Source organism: Gallus gallus, chromosome 4 (genome assembly GCF_016699485.2).
Source record: "Gallus gallus isolate bGalGal1 chromosome 4, bGalGal1.mat.broiler.GRCg7b, whole genome shotgun sequence".
Classification (NCBI taxonomy): Eukaryota; Metazoa; Chordata; class Aves; order Galliformes; family Phasianidae; genus Gallus; species Gallus gallus.
In genome coordinates this window covers 52,615,000-52,641,199 of record NC_052535.1, presented here as the reverse complement: position 1 = coordinate 52,641,199, position 26,200 = coordinate 52,615,000, and the positions used below count along the sequence as shown (strand labels likewise).

The 26,200-nt window shown below is 36.7% G+C and overlaps 2 long non-coding RNA genes across 8 annotated transcripts in view; one reads left to right on the top strand and one right to left on the bottom strand.

Annotated features, from left to right (window-relative positions):
* LOC101749752 overlaps positions 1–21,242 on the top strand; it is a 32,686-nt gene extending 11,444 nt beyond the window's left edge. For 2 of the 7 annotated variants that reach the window (XR_005859360.1, XR_001463540.2), the window contains 2 exons: positions 13,365–13,463; positions 15,713–21,242. This is a non-coding gene — a long non-coding RNA (uncharacterized LOC101749752). The other 5 variants (XR_003074871.3, XR_005859361.2, XR_001463543.3 and 2 more) reach the window with 5 other exon arrangements.
* LOC101749793 overlaps positions 3,992–26,200 on the bottom strand; it is a 119,263-nt gene continuing 97,054 nt past the window's right edge. Inside the window, exons 3-4 of the long non-coding RNA XR_001463549.4 lie at positions 24,349–24,443; positions 3,992–4,174 (exon numbers count right to left, since the gene is read on the bottom strand). This is a non-coding gene — a long non-coding RNA (uncharacterized LOC101749793). The remainder of the gene's footprint in view (positions 4,175–24,348; positions 24,444–26,200) is intronic.

Genomic DNA, 26,200 nt, shown 5'->3' with positions numbered 1-26,200 from the left:
GCCAGCATACACTAATTTTCCACTGTAAAAACAATACACTGGAAAATATTACCAAGCATTGTCAGTGAGAACAAGAATAGTGTAGCCTTACGCCTCTGCTTTTTATTTCATTATTTTTATTTCAAAAACGTCTTTGAATGGAGAATAAGGTCTGAGCATTTGTCCCACACAAGCAACAGGATCTTTTTTTTCCCTTTGTTTGTTTAAGAGAACCCATACTCCTACCTACACTCCCTGTGGGGAGTATTTATCTAAAGATGTACTGGAGAATAGTAAATTTATAAAAAAGTAACTCTGTCAATGCATGAAATCATTACATTATTAACTAAAATGTCTTTTAGTCCCCTGCATCCCTTCCTCCAAGGATATGCATGCATTGATAAACATGCATTGATTCTGTGAAACACGACTTTCAAAGTTTTGCAATTATACAAAAATTACTTTGTACTGTAGAATTAAAAACCCTCTACCTTATTAATGGAAAACTCATGCTCATCTCAAGGTCAAATTCACACATTGTGCTGATCAACACCCAGCAAATCCGTTTGGTTAGTTGGTGTCCATAATACTATTCTACATCTTTCATTCTTGCCCATATATATTTTGTAAGGTCTACCAGTGATATATTTTATTGACGTAGTTTTGCCTTATTCTAATGGATATAGTAAGGGAGCTTTTTTATCACATATTCTATCCTTAGCAGACTCCCTTTATATTCAATATTGATTTTTTAAAAAGTATTATTTTTTATTTTTTTATTTTTATTTTTTATTTTGTGAACAAACCTGTGTAGTCAAAAATGCTAACTGCTTTTCTTGGATTGTTTTGTTATTACTTCTGTTTTCCATGAATTCGTATGTTCTTCCAGCACAATAATGCATTGCACATGAATTCAAAGTAATATCAATAACTGTGCTGTCTATCTCTTTTGTTCCAGTGATTCACTTTACTTAGGAACATCTATGTGGATGTAGTCGTTACCCCTGAGATAATATCACACACTACATTCCTTCATAATAATGGATTTTAATTTGAAATTATGGAAAAATGAGCTGATCAAAAATAACCCATAGGCGATGGAATGAACTACATATAAAATCGTCAGCAGGTCTAAATTAATCTGTCTCTCTTTTCTACAGATCAGGGTGGATTTTTTTTTTCTTCCTTTAAAAAAAAAAACACACACAAAAATAAAAAAAACAACTGTTCTTAACGCTTGAACAAATCCCTTTTTCTTCCCCTCGATAATGTGGTTAACTGTCTGGAATGTGAGCCACTGGAAATTCTTCCCCACAGAAGAATCCCCATTAAGCTTTCAAGCAGACTTACTTCATCCCCACAGCTGCATGGATAGAAGACTTTCTAGTGCCTAAATACTTACTGTATATGTCATCCTTAAATTTAATTTTTTTTTTTTTTTTTCCCAGCCAGAGCTCTAGGAGCAGGTGCTAGCATTTTGCTTCCTTTCTGCTTCCTCTGTGGGGAACGGGCTAGAAAGAGCCAACTAATTAGAAAATTCTACAGGGAAATCAATTCTGCAAACAGCTGAGGAATGGCATTTCAGTATAATGCTCACTTTGTCTGTCAGCAGGGCCTTGGTTGACTTGACAAGTGGCAGTTCTTCCAGATGTTACACATGTTGGGATAAGACCAGAACTGCATCGTACATTGCCCATTCATGAAAAGCTGTGATGCTCCAAAAGAGTAAATAAAATAAAACTGATGTTAACGACATACTATATTGCTGTCACAAGACAACAGCATGGTATTTTAACATGTGTTTGAGGTGCAGCAATGAACTTACTTTTAGTGATTTGAGTATTGAGTGGTGTCTTTGCTTTCATTCAGGGGTAAGGCAGAGGGGTGGGGGGTTAAAGAGACGTGCAGAACCATTTAGTGTGAAAGGGCTAGATAGTCAAAGTTATGCTTGCATATTGTACACATCTAAAAAATACGTGCAGATCTGTTATGTGTCTGAGCAAAAAGCCACTTTTTTAAATAGTAGCTGGTTATGTGTACATGAGAATAGTCACATCTGCATACACAGGCTCCCTTGTTCAGAGGCACTGGTGACTTGAAGCTACAAGGATTGCCCGTTTGTAAGGAGACTGTTGTGAGATGTTCAAGGAAACAGCATTGTCTTGGAGAAGAAGAAGATTTGTCAGAGACTTTGCCAGTACCAGTTTCACCATCTTAGTATTTCTTAGTTACAGTCTAAAACTGCATTTAGCCACTTACCCCATCTTAAGTGATGTGTCAGGTTCTCAGATCTCTTCTCAAGGCAGCCATAGACCTCTGCAACACTCAAGCCAAGAACAGCATAAAAAGCACAGTCCTCTTCCCAACCACATTCCTTATCTGTTCCTTCCAACCCCCTCCCCCCCCCCCCCCCATTTTTCCTCAAGCTATTTGTAATGTGAGGCAGTCTTCATCAGCAGACTTCTCATGTACACCATTCTCAGATAGACTTGGCATCCATTGTCTCTGTCCTGCCAGGAGATGGCCTTGGGCTTTGCTCAGCTGTGCAGAAGTATTCTCCAGACTCCAGATGTCTGGGAATTTGCTCTGGACTTAATATATAAATAAGAGCTTGTGAGCTTGTGAGTAATAAAGACCTTCTTTCCTATCTTTTTTTGGTCCAAACATGATTTTGCAATTCACATTATTATGAATATTTCTTTCTGTGGCAGCTCATTTGTTTTTCAGATGTCTTATTTTCTCTTCTTGAGCTCTATGCTGTACTCCTTATCTCCGCCATGAGTATTAGAATCCTTTTCCCGCCTGTGTCTCCTACCAACTAATTTGTCATATCTAAGAATACAGTAACTAATATGCTTGTGTACAAGTCCCGTAAAGACACATTACTTTTCTGTAGATGATAATTTCCCAATGTATTTTCCTCTTTTTTCGTGTTGGTTCTACTGTAGCATGATCGTTCACTTTCTCTTCCTTTTTTCGCTTTCACCCTTTCTCTCTTTCCATTTTTCCATTACATCTCAGATTCAGTAATACTGTGTCAAAAATCTGTTTACACTTGATTTTCTAACCTGTCTGTTCTCCCCAGCACAATTACAGTGCTTAGCACATTACACAGTATTGGATTCAAGAACTGTTTTTAATAGTAAACAATCCATATCCTATTACCAGTTCAGTATTATTCAGCGTAAGTTGTTTGAGAATTATTTGTGTACTTTTTCTATTAAAAAAAATTCAAAGCTTTGTAATGCTCATGCTGAAATGTAGCCATCTTCCAGCACTAACTGCTAAACTAACTAAAGAACATTGACTTCAAAAGAGTAATTTGCACAAATGAAGATCACTCTCGTAGCTGAAAATAATAACATTCCATCTTTTGCCTTTAAGATAAATGAAGCCAATTTCTGTACCTTTTAAATTTACTTGACGTGATAACAATTACAGGTTTCCAAATGAGATATAATTTCTTGTGAAGCCATTGAAATTAAATCACTACTAAGTATTAACACCTTCCTTTTATCTAGTTAATCATTGAAAAAAAGCAAACAAAACCTCTTTCCATGTTTTGACTGATTTCTATAGCTACATGTGTTAAGAAATTGAAAGGATTAAAAAGTGCAACCTCAAAAAGAGGTGCATGGACTCTAAAATGTAAGCAATTTGCTAATTCCAAGACCTGTTTTTGTTAGAGAGGCCCTTGTCTCCCCACATGTGGAAGATTTGCTTTGCAGTCACATTTTCAGAACTAATTGACTTTTTAATTTTTAAGTCCTAAATGTATCACTGCTTGGCCGTTTTCCAAAATGCATTGTAATATATCTGATGCATGTATTATGAAAATTTGTCAAGTGGTCCATGTTTAAAACAAAAGTGTGTTTGCATTTAAGGATAAAATTGCATTATTAAATATTATCATCACCTATTCTTCCCAGAATTACAACTTTTATTGCAGAATACTTAGTAATTACAGGAACACTGCCAGCTGAAATTTTTGAAGTGATTGTCAAATGCTAAATAAAATGGAAAAGGTTTGATATTTATTTTATGTAAATGTCCAGCTAGATTGTCTTTATACATTGCCTACATAAAAATTCTTAGTGATTTAATTTTCTATTTATTGGCATTCAGATTTTCAAAACACCAACCGAGTTGATGCGGAAATTTCTTTTTCTTCCAATGTGTGTCAATGGATTAAATCCTAAAAGAAAAAAAAAGAAAAAAAAGAAAAAAGCTATATTACTTCCATGATTTTTCATTAGTATGATTTGCATTACATGGATTTTTATACCGGATTTTTTTTTTTAATCCAACAAGAATAAACATTGACTGTATGTAGTTAGGAACCAAAAAATGTAATTAAAGGAAAAAGCTGCACCTGCCTATAGACGTTGTTGAGTAATTGCATGCTGACACCATTAGCTTAGTGGTACAGCAGATGAATCTTTATGATTTATTTTCTACAGGGCAATAGAGATAGAGCAGCGTGAATAAGGATGTTTTCTTGTGATGGTCATCAGAAAGACTGGAGGGGTCAATCTGGAAGAAAGACATCTCTTTCTTGTGAGGGCATGGGAGCATGTGGGGTTGTGAGGATGACAAGAAGGTCAGGTGAGCCAGGTGGTGAATTCAAAACTAACTTCCAATTAATAAAAATATTTCACAGCGCATGTTTCCTTTGGAGTAGAGCAAGATGCTTTGTCTTGTCCTTGTGTGTTCAAAAGAACTGAGCTTCCATTTTGTTTTTGAGATGTCCCCTTTAAAAATGTAAGTCTATTTCAAAATGGCAATGCTGGTTTAAAAATTCAAAGTTTGCTTTCTTACTTTTGCCTCAAAGCAACGTAGTTCACTTATCGTAGTTTTGGGAACAAAACTACTCACAGAATTTGTTGTAAAAGGATTTAGTGTGTCTCACACTCCACTTTTCAATTAATTTTGTAGTTATCAAGAAATGCCATCCATCTCTACCTGTGGTGTTTATTTTGCAGTATATAGATACATTTTGGTTGTGTGTTTGTCACACATATTGCAGGAGTTAATAAACAAAACCAGTTTGATTTATGACTTGTTTTGTTTGGATGAGTTGATGAATGAGAATACTGTATATGTTTTTACTTAAATTCTTTTTTTTTTTTTTTTTTTACTCCCAAGGATATCACTATCTAAAACAAATTGAGAATTTTGTTTAGAAAGTTTGTGCACACCTTTTATTATTGCGTCTACTCTTGAGACAAGCTTGCATCTGTGGTAAATATTTACAGGGATGGTTTCCAAAGCTTGGAATAGAAATTTAAATTGTCACACTGTCCCTAAGCTTTAACATACGCTTGGCTTAATATTACATTACAATTTTAACATACATTCTACATTTTACATAATAGACACATCTCTGCAAAAAATTTAAACCTTTTCTTGGTACATTATTGCAATGGCTGCAGATAACACTCCTGGTTGGATTTCATGGTCTTCCGTAACGTCAACATTCATAAAACATTTTATCTACTACTACAACTGTTCTAAAATTTTTTTTCTCCAACTGTTCTAAAAATATAAGTGTTACTCATTTCTCTGAAGTCCCTTCAATTGTTTATTGGTAAGCATTGTCTGGAAAGGAAGGAAGTGTAAGGAGATGGCAGGAGTAAATCAATATTTTATTGCAGTGAAATGCTTGTGCTATTCCAGATAGTCAGTTTTACTTATAACCTCCTCAACTTCAGTGCTATCCATTGCAGTCGCTCCAGAATGAAAGACTGCCTCATCCCTGCTGCTAGTTTCTTGTGGTGGAGCGCGGATGAAAAAAAACAGGCAGATATTTCGTTTCATTTTCTGACTGAATGTTTTGAAAGTGAGAAGCTGGGCCCCCTTTCCCAGAGCAGTAGGTAAGGCATGCTAACTTTCTGCTCTTCTTCCATTTGCAGAAATAATGCCTGCCTCAGACATAATATGTCAGGAGTTCTGAGGACAGGTTGCTTTAGGCCTTGCAAGTTTTATGGGTCTTCTCATCTAAGCTGCTGAGGAGACTTTTGAAAATGGACCTTCAGATGATTCATACACAGTAAATCTCTTCAGAACCTTGCCAGTGTTTTTAAAACAGCATAAATGGAGTACAGGGAAAAGTGGTGGATGTTGGTGAGGGAGGCTACCCTAATTCCTCTGCAAATAACTCATCTCCCTTGCAGAAGTCCATGGGAGGTATTAGTATTAGCAGATGCTGAGCATGTTCCCATTGCTACTAATATCAGTGCATATTTGTTAGCTTTAAGAAAATTCCTTAGATATAGATGTTGACAATCATAGCTATTAGAAATACGTTGCTAAACATGAACAGGAGCAAGTACCTTAATACTTAGATGGTGTTTGAATAATAATAATAAAAAAAATAGTTCCTCAAAAGACCAAGTTTCTTTTGCCATCAGTCAGTAAAATTTTTACTGTTGACTCCTACAGAAGCACATTAGGCTAGTATTAACTGCTTCTGAAATCCCACCCTTAATCCTGGCCTTTTTGTATGCCAGATAGATAAACAATGATCTTTGAAACCCACTTAGCCTCCCCGCTTTTCCAAATGGTAGGAAAAAAATGGAAATTTCTGACCCTCAGCCCAACTGAAATCAAGAAAAGAGGTCCATATTTGTTTTTTGTAGCCCATCTAGAAAACAAGACTGGAAAGTAGATGAATATAAAATGATTTCTGAGACATATGGCAGATAGCAATTTTTTCAGAAGTTTGCTCAGAAAAATGGTTGTGTAGATGCTCGGTTTGAGTAAGACCATTTGTTGCCAGGAGTGGGACAAAAGTGATTGCCAGTTGGTGACATTCATCCTTTCTACTCATATTTTCTTGCTTATGACTCCCAGAATGTTTGGTGGAAATGGCAATTAGTATTTTGCTTGCATTTTTACAACTAAAGCACAGGAGATTAAAGTGAAGATATGAAAATACGCATTCTTGAAAAGTTATGTTCCTGGAAATGAGAGAGATGAGCTGACAGGGAAACCTGATGCTCAGAACCATGTGAAGAGTCTGCAGATACTCAGACTTTAAAACTTCTTACTTAGGATACTAAACTATGCATTAAGTGACTGCCCCAAACTTTTATGACATGCATAGGAAGAGGGCAGGAATACAAAGAACATATAAAATATTCAATAACCTATCCCAAATACTAGATCAGACATTATATTCTTTGTTTTCATTTAGGGAAAATATCTATATGGCCTGAATTCCTATCAGTTTTATTGATTTTTTTCTTTTTAAACAGAAACTTGTAATCCGAGGAACAGTTTTTATGTACCCAAAATGTCTTGAACTGGGTTGTTACTGAGGAAACTAGAAAAAACTGCAAGTCTTGACACTTTGCTTTACATCATCAGTGTTTCAAAGATTGAGTAACTACTCATCGTTTGGTTCCATTCACAAGTAATTTTTAGGTAACACCATACACAGTCATACAGGATTTGTCCAGAAGTCGATGAGTTCTTTCATTGCCAAAAACTTTGGTCAGCATGAAGTGGAATGAAGTTGAGTACAGGAAGGAAATTGTTATTGATACCAAAAGATTTTGAGGCCTCAGCCATCATAAGACACAACAGAACATTTCTTCCTTTCTATTGGAAGGCATGTGATTATAGACATGCCAAAAAATGCTAATAAATATTTCAAGAAGATGTTTGGCTTCTCAAAACTACCTCTGCCATCAGGACCCTTGCTAGACATAAGCGGAGTATCAAATTGTTGGGATTTTTTTTTTAGATGAAAAGAAGTCATAGATGTAAAAAGGGTAACATTTATGTCTTAGTCTGCTGATGTCTGCTTCACTACTAAATGTCTTTATATCCTCAAAAGACACTTTTGTAAAAGAAACATAAACTCCAAAGAATGTTGGTAAGCTCTTCTTTTTTATTTAAGTGGGTAAGTATAATGCTGGATATACCTGATTAGGTTGTCAGAGTCTAGGATTTTTAAGATAAACTCAGGTTCCAGAAAAATATCAATCTATTCCTCAAATTATTTTTTAAATGCAACACTTAAAAGACAAACAGATCTACACATGTAATGCATATGCAAAGGCTTTTTCAAGTGAGCTGTAGAAATTTAAGTGTGGCAATAAATGCATGGGTTTAGCCCTCTCAGTAGTAGTCTTGCTTTCAGCTGGAAATGATGATATCATGTATAAAACATTTGCTTATCTAAAACATGTTCATAAGCTAGACTTCAGTGAAGCCATTTTTAGAACTTTATTGTCATGCTTATTCCAACTTAAAATGATTTATTATGTACAAGATTTTCAAAATAACAGCAGAATTCTTTTGCTAGTGTAACTGAACAATCTTTTGTATAAGTCAGAGTGTAGAACAAAAGAAGAAGAAGTGTTGGGCATCGATAAGACATTCAGAAAATGATAGCATAGGGGAAAATTGATAGATGTTAAGTATCTTGGCTATTCTTAACTGTTATGTCAGTGGAAGCGACCGTTTTTTGTTTGGTTTTTCTCAGTACAGCTCATTGTTATTGGTATTTAGCATTTGAAGAATGTTAAGTAAGTGGAAGCTAATACTAATTAATTACTATTTAATCAGTTAATATTTGAAAGGAATAGCTATACATGCAAGAAATCCAGAGCTAAATCTGCAAAGAATACAGTGCTTCACCTAACTTGAAGGCATCCTGCTAGCTAGTAAGAATTTTTGCTCAAAGTTTAGGCATTTTGCATTGCTTGATGAATGCAGAAGAGGAGCTGAGTCAGCTCAGAGTAATATAATTTAAGTAAATTAGTGCAATCAGCATTCAAACATGGGGTCATATACATAGGAAGATAGAATATTAACCCAGAGACCAGTCAAAAATCAACTCTCTTCATACATACCACAAAGAATACTGTCTCAGTATGTAGGACAAAATGATAGTAAGTACTTCTGTCTCTTCTGAAATTTTCTGCTAAGTTCAGAAAAAAACGTGGAAGATACCATTGTCTGATGACAAAAACATTAAGGAAGATGATAAAAGGAAAAAGAACAACAGCAAAATCCTTTACTTCATATGCTTTCTTAGGGGAGCACAGATGTGCAAACTGGCAGAGAGGTCAGATTGTTTTGACTATTTCTGCAGTGAGTTGAGCTGTAATGGCCTGGCAGAGTGAGGAATCACTGCTAAAGCAGACGCATATCACATAGAGAGGTACCATTCTGCTGCTATTTCATGAGAGCAAATAGTTGAATGTTTGTGTGAACGTGGGGCTGGAGAGGCTCCCTGTTTACGACCAGCTACGGATGTCTGTGGAACGTTGCTCTGGAGGAATTCACAATGAGATTTCCAGCAGGAAACACAAATGCTAAGCAGATGTGTTTTCTTCCAGACTAAACCTTTTGACTCAGATTGGCAGAAAATCTTCACTTTATCCACTTTAAGATTTTTAAGACAAAAATCACAAAACAATGACTTCTCAGCCCTTTTAACAAAGACTGGAAGCTACTGAGAAGTTATGTAGATCTACGTATCCCTGAGAGCACACAGACTGCTCATTGAATCTGCTCAATCATCTCATTCTGCATTTAACTTAAAAAATGCAAAGCAAGGCAAAGAAAGAAACCCAGCCCCCAAAAGCAAGTAGCACTCCTGCTCAGAGGATGTTCAAGGGAGTTGTTCCAACTTGATCTTTCTCTCACATACCCTTTAAGGGAGGAAATACTTTTGGAGGAAGCAAACTGGAAAAGATCACAAAGATCCTGCCACATAGATTTCCTGGTGTTATTCTGTAGAGGAAGAGGCAAAAGTTCTTTCCTCAAATTCCTTTTCCCATGTAAACAGTGGGAAGAATATTATCTTTTGTTAATTTTTTATTTTGCTTATTTGCTGTAAACTGCAAAACATGCTATATAAAAATGCCATTTATTAATCATGACTGTGTTGTGTTCTATAACAAAAATGATCCCTTGGGACCATATTTGTTATATATGCTGAAATGTACTGTTAGCTAAGTGGCCTTATCTATAATTCAGAAAATCTTTGTGTGCTTTGGAAGACCGTTTGGCAAACTGTGCAAGGAAGTCATTTAGTTATCTGGCTGCATTAAAGATGAAATCAATTTAAGATGAATTAATACTTCTAGAAAAGTGATACGAAAAAAAACAACCTAAACTCTTGGCTTTGAAAGAAGTAATTAGCCAGTACTACAAGAGCCTTGGTGAGTACACATTCAGATGTCCTTTAGTGGATGCAGAGGAGCAATTTAAGAAATGACTGTCTGCAACTCTCAATTCCTACTTTCTAGCTTCTAACTCTCAATTCTACTTTCATACCACATCTACAGTTGAGATGTGGTCTGTACTCTAGCAAGTACTTCTAGCCCATGTCAGTGACAAAATAGCCAGATTAGTTTAAATCACTGTCTTGGATGATTTAGGAGCAGAGAACAAATCACTTTCAAATGATGTGAGATTTCATGTCAGTTTTTGATTCCCTGTCTCCTTCTTGTTGCTACATGGACAAGAGAATGTTGTGGAGAGGATATTGCAAACCATCTGAAGGTAAAGCTCCAAATGAGAATGAATTCCATTCCAGAAGGTTCAGGTTCATAACATGAATTTAGTGTATAGAGGATACACTGTGAAGTTATAGTTAAATGAACATGCAGGTTTTTTTCCACAAGCATTTATTTCAAGTAATTTGTAATACAGTAATAAATCTCTGTGATTTTATTTCTTGCTCAACAGGACATTGGACATTGCTAATCTGTTTAATGTATGTAACTTAGTATTCTATGATAAAAACAATCTATTAGTGAGCTGAGTGATAAAAAAAGCATGTCTAAAAAAAAAAATCTTAAGGACAGTCCAAAATTGTTTGCATTTATTTTAATGATATCCAAATGGTGTTCTAACTAAAGATGTTAATAATTATGATGAGCAATAAAACTCTAGAAGGAGTTAAATTTACTGGCAGGCTTTATTCTGCTAGTGTTCTGTTTGACATGATTCCATAACCTCTTCCCTTCAATAAATGTCAACTACTTTGTTTTATTTTTTTTAATTTCTTGAATGTCCTAGCTGTGAAGAGAGACAGAGCATGAAAATTGTCAAGGATATATCACGTTTTGCATTCACATGCTCATGTTTTTTGTTAGGGTGACTGAAAGGCCAGAAAAGATGCTGCGGGAAGACTTCCAAGCATCAATAAATATTGAAGTTCTTTCCAACTCAATGTTTTGAAATGTCTTAGAAGTTTTAACCAAAAGGCCTTGCTATGATCAACTCTAGTAGGGGAATAAGAGTAATATTTCCACAAGAAATATTTTATTTTCAATGGTACTTTCTCCAAAAACCACCAATGGAGAAGTGGTGGGATTTGATGACAACATAGACTTTAAAAATGTAATAAACTTATCTAATGTAAAAGATGATTACAGCTTTCAAAGATATGTCCACCAACAAGAACTGCTGCAGCCAGGTGAGAAATTTCAGTGCTTTTATTTTGAAACTTGATTAGCTTGTGAAGGGTTTTTGTGATATAGTAGTCTCTGACACAAGGCACCAAGCCTTTGATGAGCTTGCCACTCAAATGTCTCTTCAAAGGTAGAATAACATGCTAAAGCAAGATTTTTGTGGTTTATTCATATCAGCTGCAGCGATTCTTCTACCCATGGTCATGGCTTTCAGTGTTCCTCTGTACTGGAGGATACTGGAGATATTCTTGTGTTTATGTGGAACACTTTTGTAAACCACACGATTCATAAATGTTATTAAAAAATTGAATCATAATGGCCTATCAGCCAGGAAAGACTCCTAAATCTTTCCTGCAGCTGAAACTGAATGAATTTGTGAACAAGTCACAGAAAGACCAGGCATGCTCTGCATTCACGCCCTGACTCACAGTATTTGATACAGAACTAGCAGAAAAAATAACAAATTAAGATGTTTGATTTCTGTACCTGTTTACACTGTTGTTAATGCAGAACCTCTAGAGGGAAATTTGGCTTTGGAAAAATCTTTATTTCAGAGTATAAACCCAGAAGGATGAGCCATGCCCTAAATATTCACTTAATCTACAGATTTTGAAAGAAACTTAGAAAATAATACGCCATTTTGCACAAGCATGAAAGATCTGTACAGCTAGATAATGAATAGCAAATGAAGCTCATTGTGATGAGTGAAATCAGATTCAAGGCAAAGTTGTTCTTGAGTGTCCTTCTCCAATGATGAAGACTGGCAGAAATAAGAAAAGCTAATAAACTTAAACTTTGACTCAGCTTTAACAGTATTTCCAAAGTCTGTTTCAAAAAATATAAACACTTTAAAGAGTAGCCAGAAACCTCATCTGCTCAGCCATCACAGATTTCTCAGCTGTGTTGAAGACATAGCAACACAAATTACCCTTGAAATTTCTATTTCAAGTCACACATTTGCCTGAGTAATATTTTTATATTTTTAGGAGAGTTCTACTAGTAGCACAAGAACTTTTTCCAGACAAGGACTTAGCTTGGGTTTATGTTAGCATATAATTTGTAAAAGTTTGTAATAAACTTGCCTTAGTGAGATTGGCAAAGATTATGGGAAGGAAAACATCACTGTTAACTTCAGGCTACTTGCTTCAATTTAGACCTCAGGTTTGCTATGTGAGCTTCAAAGCTACAGAGAATTGATGAATCATTATGTAACTAAGACCAGAATTTCCAGAGTAGTCTTTTTCAGAAATTCTGCTTTGATTGTGGATTTTGATTTTCAATATTATTGACCAGTGGCCTTACACTTATGTTGGGAAGTATACTAATAGTTTTTCATTCAGATAGGAGGAAATATGCAAGGCATATTTCGATATCTTATGCTTGAGCTGGCATCCTTCTACATACCTACTGAAGTCAAAGGTTTAAGGTGCCAACTGAAGTAAGTCTTACAAATAAACACTTAGGGAATGTTTATATAAACAGGGTAAACAGAAGAGAAAAATATCAGTATGAATGCTAGTGGTCAGTCTTAAATTACTACTCTTCTCAGGCCAGTTTTTATACTCGGATATAGGGCCATCATTATTTTTCCAATGCTTTTCAACTTGTGGTAAGATATAATTTCCTCTCTGCAGTAACTAAAGCAACAATCTGTTTAGCTGTATTAGGAAACTAATCTTGTTAATAAATGATGAAAGGAAACAAGGCAAGGACCTATTTGCCAAATTTTTTCTGTAGAAGAATTAAGTTTTTCCAGGGTCCCTCTTTTGTCCGCACTGAGCAGCTTCTCTGCTCTGGGTGAAGTTTGTATATCCTTGGTACAACTCAAAAGCTTGAAAATTAAAGCATGCATCAATGTCTTTGAAAATAGATTTTAGTAACTATTGTGATAATGTTTGTTGTTGTTGTTTGTTTGTTTTTTGTGTGTATTCTACTGTTTAAAACATGTAGATGTTTTGGTCAAATTCGAGTACGTCACTGAGATACTGAGCAAGCTCAAAACAGAACAGCTGATTGCTTTGAAGAGCCAACACTTGAAATTACTTAAAGGTATGATTCTTCATGTTCTCCCAAAATGAAGCTTAGTCTATGCTTTAACTATCTTGAAAGCTACTGTTCCAAGGTGATGGTGATGAATAATCTTGAACTGAAAAAAAGCTGTTGGTATATATCAAATAAATATTTAATTATAACAAATGGTGGCATTCTGGTAACTAACTGGAAGTTTTGTCTTTAATGATTTTCATGAAATAGTGTGTAAGTAAAATAAAGCATTGGAAAAAAACCAAAAAAAATCCAGTTTTAGAGGTGTAAGAGATGAAGAGATCCACTGCCAAATGAGAATAAATGCTTACTGAAAATGCTTACTAATGCAACTAAGTTGAATGAACTAAATGTGAGAATTCATAAACATTTGGTTAAGCTGCACTCTATTCTTGTTGACACAGAAGAAATAACTGTTTCCCTATTATCTCTGTTTGGAAAACCATTTATTAATGCCAAAATCAATAGCATCTCAATGAGTCAAAAATTATAACATCATTTGAACAATCAGTTACATATAAGAAAGTGACAATGGGGGCAAACAGAACAAAACTTCTTCCAACTTGCTGAAAAGTTTATTAGAAGTACTTCCTTTTTTGTAAGTGTATCATAAGAATGATGAAACCGGTGGTACAGAAGAACAGCTAAAGGTAGGTGGAAAGAAAAGTGAATAACTGAGCTTCTCATGATCACAGTGCTTAACAAAGCTGGAAATAGTAGCTCCTCCTACAAGTCATTGTCTCAGAAGGCTCTATTCTTTCTTTAAAGAAACAAATTCATTGAAAAAAGCATTTAAGAACAGCATTGCCCATGTGTCCAGTAGTATTTGTTATGAATAACTACAATAGTACAAACTGAAAGTCTACTGAATGTAAAGAGGCTTTCACACTATTTTCTAGGCTATTACTTCGAAGAAAAATGTTACACACATTGATTCATTTAAGAAATTACTTCTGGGATCAATGGCCTTGATCCAGGATTGTAAGAATGATAACCTTATTGCGTGATATTTAAGCAAGGGGTAACTTTTTCACTGCTCTCAAAAGGGTGCTGGTTTCCCAAGGACAAGTCAACTCGTTGGACAAATATGATGAGAGTTCTGAATGTGGAAAATGCTTATAGTCTACATTATATGTGGGTAGCGCATAGAGTTGAAATCAAAGGTATACATTATTATAATCATAAGAAATTTTAAATGAATGAGCTTACATTCCTCATTACTGTTTCAATCTCAGCCACCACACGCTCTGAAATCTTCCGAACAAAAATCATAAACGATAATCTCAGCCATATTTGAGACAAGACCTTTACCTTACTAGCTGCTTGTATTAGCTGTTTTTTAGCTCTCCAGAGCCTGTGTTTTATTTGGAAAAGCTAAGTATTATTTCAGTACCAACAATAATAAAGGCTTACAGAGAAAATGGTGTTCTTTACAGAATGTGTGACACAAGCAGTGGTGTCTAAAGCTCGTGCAGATGGAAGGAGTGGAATGTGGGATCCTGGAAAGGGCTGAGAGGGGAATTGAAAACCTAGAGATATATGTGTTTGTTTGTATATGTGTCTACATATGCCAGCTAAACTACTGTTTATTTGGATGTTTCAGCTTCCTTCATGCTAGGTACTGTTTTGATTTCAGTCATCTCCTTCTGGGTCTTTTCATTCAAATAGAGACATTTATTTATTTTTTTAAGGGCATTGCATGTTCTCCATTAAATAGAGGCCATGCCACAAGCAAAGCTAGCCAGCTTCTGCCAAAAAATGTGCAGGTCACAGTTTTTATTGGCACTTGCTCTCTGATTTGGTTCCCGTAGCTTATTAGCTACAAAAATTGCCTTGGCTATAATTATTTTCCACCTAAGAACAAAAACAGATAAATCCAGGTAAAATGAAGCTACCAACAATCATCTGTAATGTTTTCTCCAGTGCTAACTGTAAGTTAGGCTTTCCATTTTCTCAGAGATATCATACATATCTGTTGAACCTGCTTGTATCTTCTCCTTCACCCCACTCTAGACACTGTTGGGGATAAAGCAGCCACTTTCCTAGATTTGATTCCTGAAATCACTCTGTTTCCTATTCTGTAGTGGCTCTTTTGTTTGGTATGTGTTTAGTTCCAGTGTGAATAGGGCACCTTTTGTATGGTTCTGGAAGCATGTGACCAGCCATGCAGTCTCGGTGAAACAACCAGTTTTCTTTCTTTTTTTGGCTTATATTTCTGTAGATATTTACTGGCCTAAATATCTTCCTCTTTACAGCACTCTTCTACCAAAGAGACAGAAGACAGCTTTCATATTCTCGAGTCATCCTACAAAGTCCTGCGTGAAATAGACTACTGCAGCCTACAGGCATCATAGAAATATTTCAGTCAAGACCACAAGTTCCACTCTTGCCCCTATGCTTATGCTAATGTGCACGATCTCTTTGATGAACAGCAGCAAGGAGACTGGATAGCTTGAGGTGTAATTGATGGGATGCTGAAGGTCTGGCTGTTGTTTTGGTGGTTATTTTTATAGATTATAAAGGAACTGACCATGCAGTGCTACCTCAACTTGTGGCTGAATCTAACAGCTTCATGGACTCAGCCCTCCATTTAGCCCATTTGGTCAAATTAGGCTGGTGGTAACTGAAAGCTGTGACCAGCTGATGGCTATGTTGAATGATAGCTTGTGGAAATCTCCTTAGTGGACTCAGACCAAATTTTACTGACAGAATCTCACTATCTCCAAGCAAATTCCTCCAAAATAAATGCTAACTCGAGGCTCAGGGGCAACCACAGGTTTAAAGACAAGGAGGGTGAACTTGTGTCTTCTCTAGAAGTATTGTCTGTAAGCCAGCAATGAAGTGAAAAAAAGGCACATTTGTGTCAGCACCACCCAGGCTGTCAATAAAGAACTCCTGCCCTCAGAACTATCAAATCAAATTCATATGAATTTCCCACTCTTCCAAAACCACTTTCCCACAGGGAAGAAGGGATCACAAAATTAAACAGCATTCCCTTCTTCTCACATCTTTGTAATCTGCAAGCACTGTGCCTGTCACAGTGCTCCCAGGAGGTTTCCTTAACCATAATGTCTCATCTCTGCAAACAGCTGTTTCCCTTTTGCACAAGAGTTCTTGGAGATATGCTTCACTTATCAGAACTATACCACTGAAAAGCTGGTAAATAACCAAGTTCTGTTGGAAAGATGAAATCGCACTGCAGATAGATGGATTTGCTTAACCTATAAAATAATTCTGAGATAGCTATTGTTTTGGCAAAATTCTAAAATGTAACAAAGTTTGATTGTTCTTGGCTTCTCCTAATTTGCTTACTTTGGGGTAATAGCTGGCCTTCAATATGCATGTTAGTCTCGTTACTGTTAAGTTAAATATATACACACATATCTAAGAGAGGTTTGACCATTTACTGTCAGTGTTCCAAGGTTAGCTGAAGTCTGGACCTATTACTTTCTCTGTGCTCCACTAATTGAGACCAAGGCTTATGCAAGACTTCCTTGGGGATCACAGGGTCTGAGGTTTTTATAGTCCACAAGGCTAAAATTCAAATATGAACCACAGCTGTTTGGATGGAAGTCCTGGACCTCATCCTTTTGAACTATAGTGACCTGCTCAGCCTTGCCATCATGTGAAACTCAGAAATCCCTGCACAGATGATGACTGGGATGTGAAAATTGCCTGCCAAGCAGACCTGGGTAAAGTGATTGGTTTACAGTGCTCTGGGATTTGCAGGTGGAAGGACTGCTCTCTCACTCTCCTCTGCTACCCTCTTCCCTTCCATTTCTGTACATATCATTCTTTTATATATATATATATATATATATGCAGATTTGATTCCACATTCACCACCCAAACAGCTGAATTGATGTTCCTATTGAAGATGGTGAAGTTCCTCCCTTCTGCCAAGTACAGTTATTTTTATGAGTCCCCAGTAAGAGGTAAAGTAAGAGAAACAGGGTGTGGGATAAACTAGTTAATCTATTTAAATAGGGATAGACCTCTAGCGCCCTAACACTTAAATACTTTGTCTTCACTCGGCTGTGCTATATTTTAACTGGGGACTACAACCAGGACAAACAAGCGTGGCCTTTTCCTACTGTGGATTGTCATGCGAAAATACTTGTGAAGGGGTGGAGTAAACATTTTTGGGGATCACACTGCAAGAGGAGATATATGGGAACTCACTGTGATGCAAAAGGAAATCATGTGTTACTCCACAGATGATGTGATTGGCATTGTGAGCTCAGATGCGTAAAGACTATCGAGGCAAAAAAATCAAGATTGAAGCAGAATGAAATACTCCTTTCTTCGGTAAGTCAGTGGGAGTCATAAATACTTCTGCATCAGCTAGGAAAGCTACAAAAAACTAAATCACAACTCTATTTTCATGCTGATGCATGCACTTTAAAGTAATATATATAAAAATGCCTTCCTTTTGGCATAACTGCAATTACATAAATATTTAGATTTATACTAATAAGTAATTTTGCAGAAGTTTAAAATGATAGGCTGCGTGATAGCTATTTAAGGGGATGGGCAGCCCACCTTCCAGTGGCCACAGTGACTTCCATCAAGTCGTAATTGCAGGAGAGGGTGCTTCTGGAAATTAATGGTGAATCTTATATTCCCTTGCATTTAGAATCCAAATCTATTATTTCATTACTACTGTTAATTATATAACAATCATATAATAATTATAAAAATAATTATATAATAACTATGTCTGAATAAATAATAAGCATTTTCAATATTAATGACTGCCTAGCAAGCAAGGCAAAGCAGATCTTAATCTGGTTTGAGTTTCTATCCTTACACATTCATTTTACTCTTGCAAAGCATATTAAATACTATGGAATGTATAAAAAAGGCCACAATTTCTTCTCTATTGGTATACTGAAAGTCTTTGTGTGTCCAAGGTAATAGGAATTCCCACATTCGTGCTTACTGTAAAATACAGCAAGCAAAAGCTAGATAAATTCTGTTTAATATGGAAATAATTTTGGCTGCATCTTTGGCTTTGTATGACATGGAAACTGGTGATTGTTTATGCTTTCCTACTTTTTTTGGTCTGCATTAAAATCCCACATGAGAAACAAATTTTTCTCTAGGAACAAAATGTTACTTTTTTGGGACTGAGTTCTAATAAGCTGGGTAGTACGTCTGCTTCTTTTCAGCTGGGAAATTGCAATGCATATAAAATCCAGATGGATAACACATGAGGCTGGAAGCAGCCTTGGCCAATCAGCCACGTCACTTGATTAAAAGAAACCTATAATAATTTAAGTAAAAATAGTACCCTAACAAAGTAACAGAGCAACAAACTGGCTGCAGCATGCGATTTCATCACAGTTCCAATATTGCTTTACTTTTGCTGGTTGGTCCTTTCATATCTTATTGTAAATTAACCTATTTGCATTAAGCGTGCATGGAACTTGTGATTAAAGCCCCAAAATGTCAGTGATGGAAGATACATGATAAGCAGGATGAGGGGGGAAATCCATCACCAGACTACAGAAGGCCACAAGAACCTATTGCTCTTAGGGCAGTGGTGCACTTGAAGAACTCAGCTGAGAGTTTTGCCATGAGGAATCACCTACCCTGGCACGTGCCACACTAGTGCAGACCAGTACTTTTTGTATGGATTTTGTCTGTGACTGTCAGAAAGCAAGTAAGTGCATCAATGCAATTACAAGGTCACTCTGCGGAAAAACTCCTGAGTATCCCGCGAGATGCAGCAGATTTGTGGGTGAGACTGTCTAAGGCAGCCTGTGAAGAAGTCACAGACAGGACTTGCAGAGGGATGGAGCCACATCTGGAATCCCTGTGGGCAATTGAAGGAATGTTTATTATTCTTTGTTTATTATTTTGAGTGTGTACTCTCCCTCTTCCTTTCTTTGTCTCTCTTTGTTATTTGTGTAATAAAATTCCTCTAGGCATACAAAGTAAGTAAGTCATCTGGAATTGTGCAGTTCCCTCTGCCAGGAAGCTGGAAAAGCCTCTCGTGCAGAGACAAAAGTATGGGCTCATCTCAAACACTGAGAAATTACAGAAATATTCACCATTTGCCTTTGAGTTATATTTACATAGGAAAGAACTGTGGCAAATACGTGTGCTTCTTGCTGTTAAAAAAAATTGGCTTTTATCCTGCCCAAGGTGTTGTGTTTATTTAAAAGTTGTTGAGAAATAATTTGTACATTCTAAAATAAAGCATGCAAAATACATTAAAAGGGCCCAGTGACAAAGTTGTTTTTTTTTTTTTTGCCAGTGGGTGTGGAGAAGGAAAAGGAAATGAGTAAGTAGAGAGGAGCGTCTTTATGGCCACATGGCTAGTGAAAATTTCTATTTATTCTTTGGGGAAAAAGCAAAGTAGCTGCATAGTTGCTGGTTGGATAGGTGCCGGGACTATTTTTATTGGCAGGCAGCTCTGAGTGGCTGAAAGGCGGTCATTAACACTCTGACACAAAGTGCTGACAGGGCGATTATAAGATTAACACCCTATGTTATATTAACAGTGTCAAAACCTCCCCGTACCTGTCAGTGAGAAATAATGGCACGAAGGAAAACATTATAGACATGCTGAGACTTTAGCATTGAAATACCATGCAGCTATTCACTTTTTGAAATTGATCTAAATATCTAGATGACCTACTGAAGGCTCATAAAATAATGTGATTTAAATGGCAGCTTCACCAAATCAAAAAATGAATGCAAAAGTTAAGCCGCCCAGCTTACTTACTCTCTTGTTGACACTTTTAGCCCTGATCTCCCTGGCAGTGGGTCTCTCACAACTGCTGCCTTTCAGTAGAGTTATGGTTTGAGATCTCATAAATTTAGGATTTGACCTTAGGACTTTTGACAAAAACAGAGCTTTTCTGGAGAATATTATTACTGGTCAAAATTCAACCTCGGTCTTTCTCCAGGACTGCTAGTCATCATAGACTGGTTTTATCAGTGAGAGCCTTTGGACCATAAGGACCAATCTGCATTTAAAATGTCTCTGCTCCACGTTCATTAGAACTGGAATAGCAAACCCTCTGGCATAGCTGTCCTGGAGAATATCCAAAGAATGGCAACGAAACCAGTGAAGTTTCTGGATCACAAGTCTTATGGAGAGCAACTGAGGGAAATGAGATTGGTCATTCTGGAGAAGGTGAGGTTCGGGGAAGACCTTATCACACTCTACAGCTGCCTAAAAGGAGGTTGTGGTGAGATGAGGGCTCTTCTCCCAGGTTTCAGTGATAGGATGAGAGATGATGACCTTAAATTGCACCAGGGGAGGTTCAAGTTGGATATTAGGGAAAATTTCTTCTCAGGAGTGGTGATGCACTGGCACAGGCTGCTCAGGGAGGCGGTAGAGTCACTGTCCCTGGAGGTGTTCAAGAAAAGGGTGGGTGTGACACTGAGGGACATAATCTAGAGCAGTCGTGGCCGTGGCTTGATGGTTGGACTAGATGATCGTAGTGGTCTTTTCAACCTTGATGATTCTATGATAGCTTCAGCTAGACTGCCTTATGCTGCCTTAAGTTCTGCCAGTTTTGATTAAGAGGATAAGCCAGGACAAAAAAAGTTCTTCCTGTAAGACTAAATCTGTACCTTCACTAGTAAAAAATATTGTTCAAGTGTTGCCAGGCAAAGCATTATTTCTGTATTTTTATTATTATATTTTATGTTGTATATGATGATAATACAGTCTATATATTTTTGTCTGTAAGACTGATAAATAAAATGCAAATTAAATATTCTTCTAATACTTTGGTTTCTAACCAAATAAAGACATGGTCAAATCACCCCACGTGCCAGGAAATGCTTCTGAGTTGCATAAGAAAGGTTTGATAGTTTTAAGTAAGTGGGATCTGGGGGGTTTACAGAATGTTGCAATGCCATCATACCTTATTGAAACCCCTTACTAGAAAAGTGTATGTAATTAACTTAGCATGTGTTACAAATGACTAAAGCTGCATCTGAAAAGTTCAAGTGTCTTGGAAGTAGATCTAACAGAAACACTTAATAACTGAACAAGGATAAAGGATGGATTAATGGCTGCAGTTTGTTTGGGGGCTACTGGAGGACAATGCCAAAAATTCACTAGTACTTTCAGAGCTTCTATGAAATGAATACCATGCCTGCGGAAAATTGAGTATTTATTATAGCAACTGTTGAGAATTGCCAAAGGTAGGGAGTTTCCAATAAATAGGATTCTAGTTCTAGGATACCGGAACAACGCGTTGAAGTATTTGTATGTGTAATTTTATTACAGCATCTGCTTTGGTTGAAACCAAGGTCTCCAGGGCAATTTTGAACTTTCAAGTTGTCTGCAGAATGAAGTGTTTTCATCTAAATATCTTTTCTACTTCAAAAAATGAGAACTCTGACTTAATTCAGAGAAAATGATGTTTAATCATGTTTTACTAATGATATGCGTGCAGTTTTCCATGATGATGAGAGTCTCAAAATACTTTCTGAAATGCTAGAAATGCCTTTAGAGATTTTTGGCATTTCACATATTTGAGTGATTTTTTCAAAACAAGGCAAAGTCAGTGCTATCAGGATAGTTGAGTATTCTGTGCTCTTAGTTACAGTCATGCCACGTGGTCATGGAAAAGACATTCAAGTGGTGAGAATTCGCATACACTGCAGTTTTCTGGGACTTCAAATAATATATAAAGACTCTGTTTACCAAATGAATATTGCTGTAGACTTCAGCTGTAAACTGTGTAAGAATAATTTTAGCCATTCAGTGAATGTATGCTTCACTCTGCTTTATTTCACCTTTCTTAGTAGTGCTGAGTGACTCTGTGGGAAATCCTGTGCCACGTTTATATATCTCTGGAAGTAAGCAAAACTCAGAGATGCTGGCATAGAAAAGGCAATATTGTGCAGCAGTCCTGTCTGCCAGGTGAGGCAGAGACAGGCTCCTCAAGTTCTGCTTGTCCTGGGAAGAATTAAGAGGGGATTATGGGTTTGCTAGAGCTAAACCCAGCAATCAGTGTGCTCCACAGCCTCACTGGTTCTGCATGCTGAATGGGAGCAGATCAACAAGCTCTATCTGCTAATCCTTATCCCTTTCTTTCTGGACATCTTCTGTGTGACAAGAAGAGAGCATGGGTCACATTCTGCCCTCATCCCTTCTGTCACAGTTGCAGATCAAGACACACTTCGTCAAAGCCTGCATGGCACTCAACAGCAACAAAAAAGCCATAGCACAATGGAAGCCACCAAATAGTTAATAAACTATGAAACTGTGTAGACAGAAAGTGGGAGGAGAGTCACCCAAGACTGTGTTCAGAAAGGAGTGAAGATGTAAGAGATGACCTTCCGTGACCATTAAATAGATAACTTCATCAGGATGTGCTTGTTCGAGAACATTAACAGATTCTTGCATGTCTATCACACATAGCACTGTCTGAAGGGACAGAAACTTTACTGTAGTTATTTGGAAGGATTTTTGAATGAGCGAGGTATATAATATATATATACTATATAATATTTATATGTATATATGTGTTTATATGCATATATATATATATTTAGTTTAATATACAAACAAACACTAAATATATAGATATATAAATATATAGATACTATATGTATATTTATAAAACAATATAAAAATATGTAAATACTAAATATATATATATATTTAGTGTTTATTTGGATTGTGGTGCTTATCTCTGGTAGGCAGTTTATGAACACTACCTAACTGAGCACTGCAGTCCTTAAACTCAGGTTGCCTGGCTTGGCTCTGCTGTCTTTTCATACCAGGAAGAAAAAAAATGCTTGTTTAGCAGCTAAGATTCATGCTCTTGCAATCCTTTGCAGCCCAGGCCCCTCAAAAAAGCCATTTTAAAATGGCAGGTGTAACTCTGCATTGTTTTAGCATTATGTGTCAAGCAGTATATCATTCCAGACTCTTTAAGAAAATAGCCATATATTGGGTATATATAGCCTCTGACATACTGGTGAGTGATGTAAAACCCATCTACACTAGAAATAAAATATCCTGCTTTTCTAGAATAAGTAAATTTCCATTGCTGGGTGTACACAAATTATGTCTCCTGCCACCTTGATATTATTCTTGAGGGACAGCATACTTTACCAGCTAGTTACACTTTGTCCAGTGGAAGTACTGAGTTCATTCTGATTTATTTGATTTCATAAAGTTAGTAAAACTGAGAAACTTTGTCCTAGAAATGCCGTTCTGTGTTGCACAAGGTCACCCCTGTGCACTAAGAAAGCAGAGAGAGAAAGTGGACTGGATCCTGCAGTTTAACACTGGAAACCACGCCTTTGTGCCCTCTCATCCACAATGCTTTGCTTTCCTTAAAATATGCTAAGATAGATTTTAATGCAGTTCTAGAGTAATATTCCTCTTTAAAAAACACGCTATGCACTAATAACTCAGAAACATTTCTTTATAATTGTGTTAGGTGGATCAATTTTATTTTTTCCCTCTATACTTTCCAGGCTATTTTAAGAACATAAGCAGAATGCTCCATTTGTCCTTTTTATACAGAGAAACCCTTACATTTATGAGTGACATCATGATGAATCGTAATAGCAACCAGAAATAGAAGAATTCCTGCTTGTGCTACCACAGCTTTGGGATGAGTTAAAACTGGACAAACTACTGAACAGTGACTACTGTCAACAGCCGGCTTTTGCCAAAACCTTCAGAGATTCAGAGTGGGAAGTTTACATCATTAAAAAAATCCCACAAGTAGCGACGGATGAAATTCAACCCCATCCACAGCACTGCTTGTCAGCACAGCAGTACTGGATGCACATCACATCAACACAAAACAATGACATGCATACGTGCCTGTAGACCTCACCACCCCATTACCATCCCCCATGTTGAAGTCTGAGTTGTACAGACAGCAAAATACAGGCATACCTGGAGATAGGAACAAGGTGAAGAGCCCGTGGTAGCCGTGTTGGCTTCATTGCTATTGTTGCCATTCGTTGATCATTTTTTGTCAAGATTTATGTCTGTTTAGAACAAAACAAGCATTGAAAGTTTTGAAGGGTTGCTTAATGGAGAGAACAAGTTTCAACTTTATTCCCTACTTTCATGCAATCAGAGGTTATGTTTATTTAGAAAGCTAACATTTATACAGATTATGCACTTTCAGTGCTTCCATGCCAAAAAACACATGACTAAAATGGGTCTTTCCATCACTCTTTCAGTTTTTGACCTATGATTGTTTTTACAGGAACTGGATCTTTTAAGCAATAGCCTCTGGTAGAGTAAGGGGAAAGCACAGCACCTTGTGCAATAATTTGCAAAAAAGTGGTTTAAGCAAAATGTTTTAAGCAAAATGCATTTGAATCACTCAGCTTTCCAGACTACCCCAAACACTGTTTGATTAGGATAATTGCCAGTGCGAGTGGGAAGGGTCACCAAGCAAAGCTGGATGGTATTGGAGGTCATCAGTTAAGGAAGTATAACTTTTAAGCAGTGTGAAACTTTTAATTAATTAAGCCTCCCAACAAACTTTTCAAGTCTTAAAAACAGTGAAGTGAGAATTATTAGAGACCAAGAATTGAGCTCCCAAATCAGTGAATAATTATTCAGGCTGTAAATATGCTTTTGTCATATCTGCTACTCATTATTCTGCTCTTGACAATATTCAAAATGTTGCTGTTTTGTAAGTAAGAAAGAAAGGTTCGTCTCGTGTTCATATGGAAGTGCTTATTTGAAACTCATTTGAAAAATCCACTCACAGCAAAAAAAAAAAAAAAGAGAGAAGAAAGAAAGAAGAGAAAAGAAGAGGAGAGGAGAAGAGAAGAGAAGAGAAGAGAAGAGAAGAGAAGAGAAGAGAAGAGAAGAGAAGAGAAGAGAAGAGAAGAGATTGTTTTGATCAAAAGGATCTACCTTGCCACTGTCCTTTATTTTTTAGTGACTTGTCCTTAGGCGTCAATTTCCAGCCTCATAAATGCTTTGTTTTTGTATCACTCTGTAGAAGTGGTACTGAGCCATGCGAACAAGTACTAGAAGTCTGACTGTGCTCAGTAGAGGCTCTTGCCTAGGAGATAAGAGTTTTCCTACGGAACCATTCAACAAGGCAAGAACATATGAAAAAGCAATGTCTTTCTGCTCTCCAATATTTTTCCAGCTGAAAAACAGTGACAAAGCTTAAGGATGTGATTTTTTTTCCCCCTCCACATTCTCACACTTTCTAAATGCTTTCCAACTGGCAAAAGAGTCAGTGTTACTTTGTGTTCTTTCCTGCCTTTAGAGAGAAAGGCAGTCTGAAATGCAGGAAAGGTCTATTTGAAAACAGTTCTAGTATTCCTTTATTTTGAACTATTCTTGGAGAAAGGAGTAGGATTTGTTTGTTTTTCTTTTCACAATAACAACATGAAAATATTCAGAAACATTCTCCTCTGAAACTCCTTTCTGAGCTTATGAGAAGTTTAAGTTGCAGTTATTTCAAACTCCCCTTTATAGGGCAGTCTTTATTTCAGCCAGTCTATCATACAGAGTCACAGCCTTTCAACAGATTTTTCAGTATTTTGCTTGAAATAGATTGGGAAGCTAATTTGCATCAGCAGAGTGTTCATTGAAAAGGATTAAACATGGGTAAGTGCCACAGCAAGGCTAAACATCATGCACCTCATTTTCATTGACAGTGACAACCCAAGCGTCATAATCAGGGGCTTTTTGCCCCCAATACATAGGGAAACCTAAACTTTCATAATACAGCTCAAATTACCATTTCAGCAGGTGAGTAGATAATCGCCAC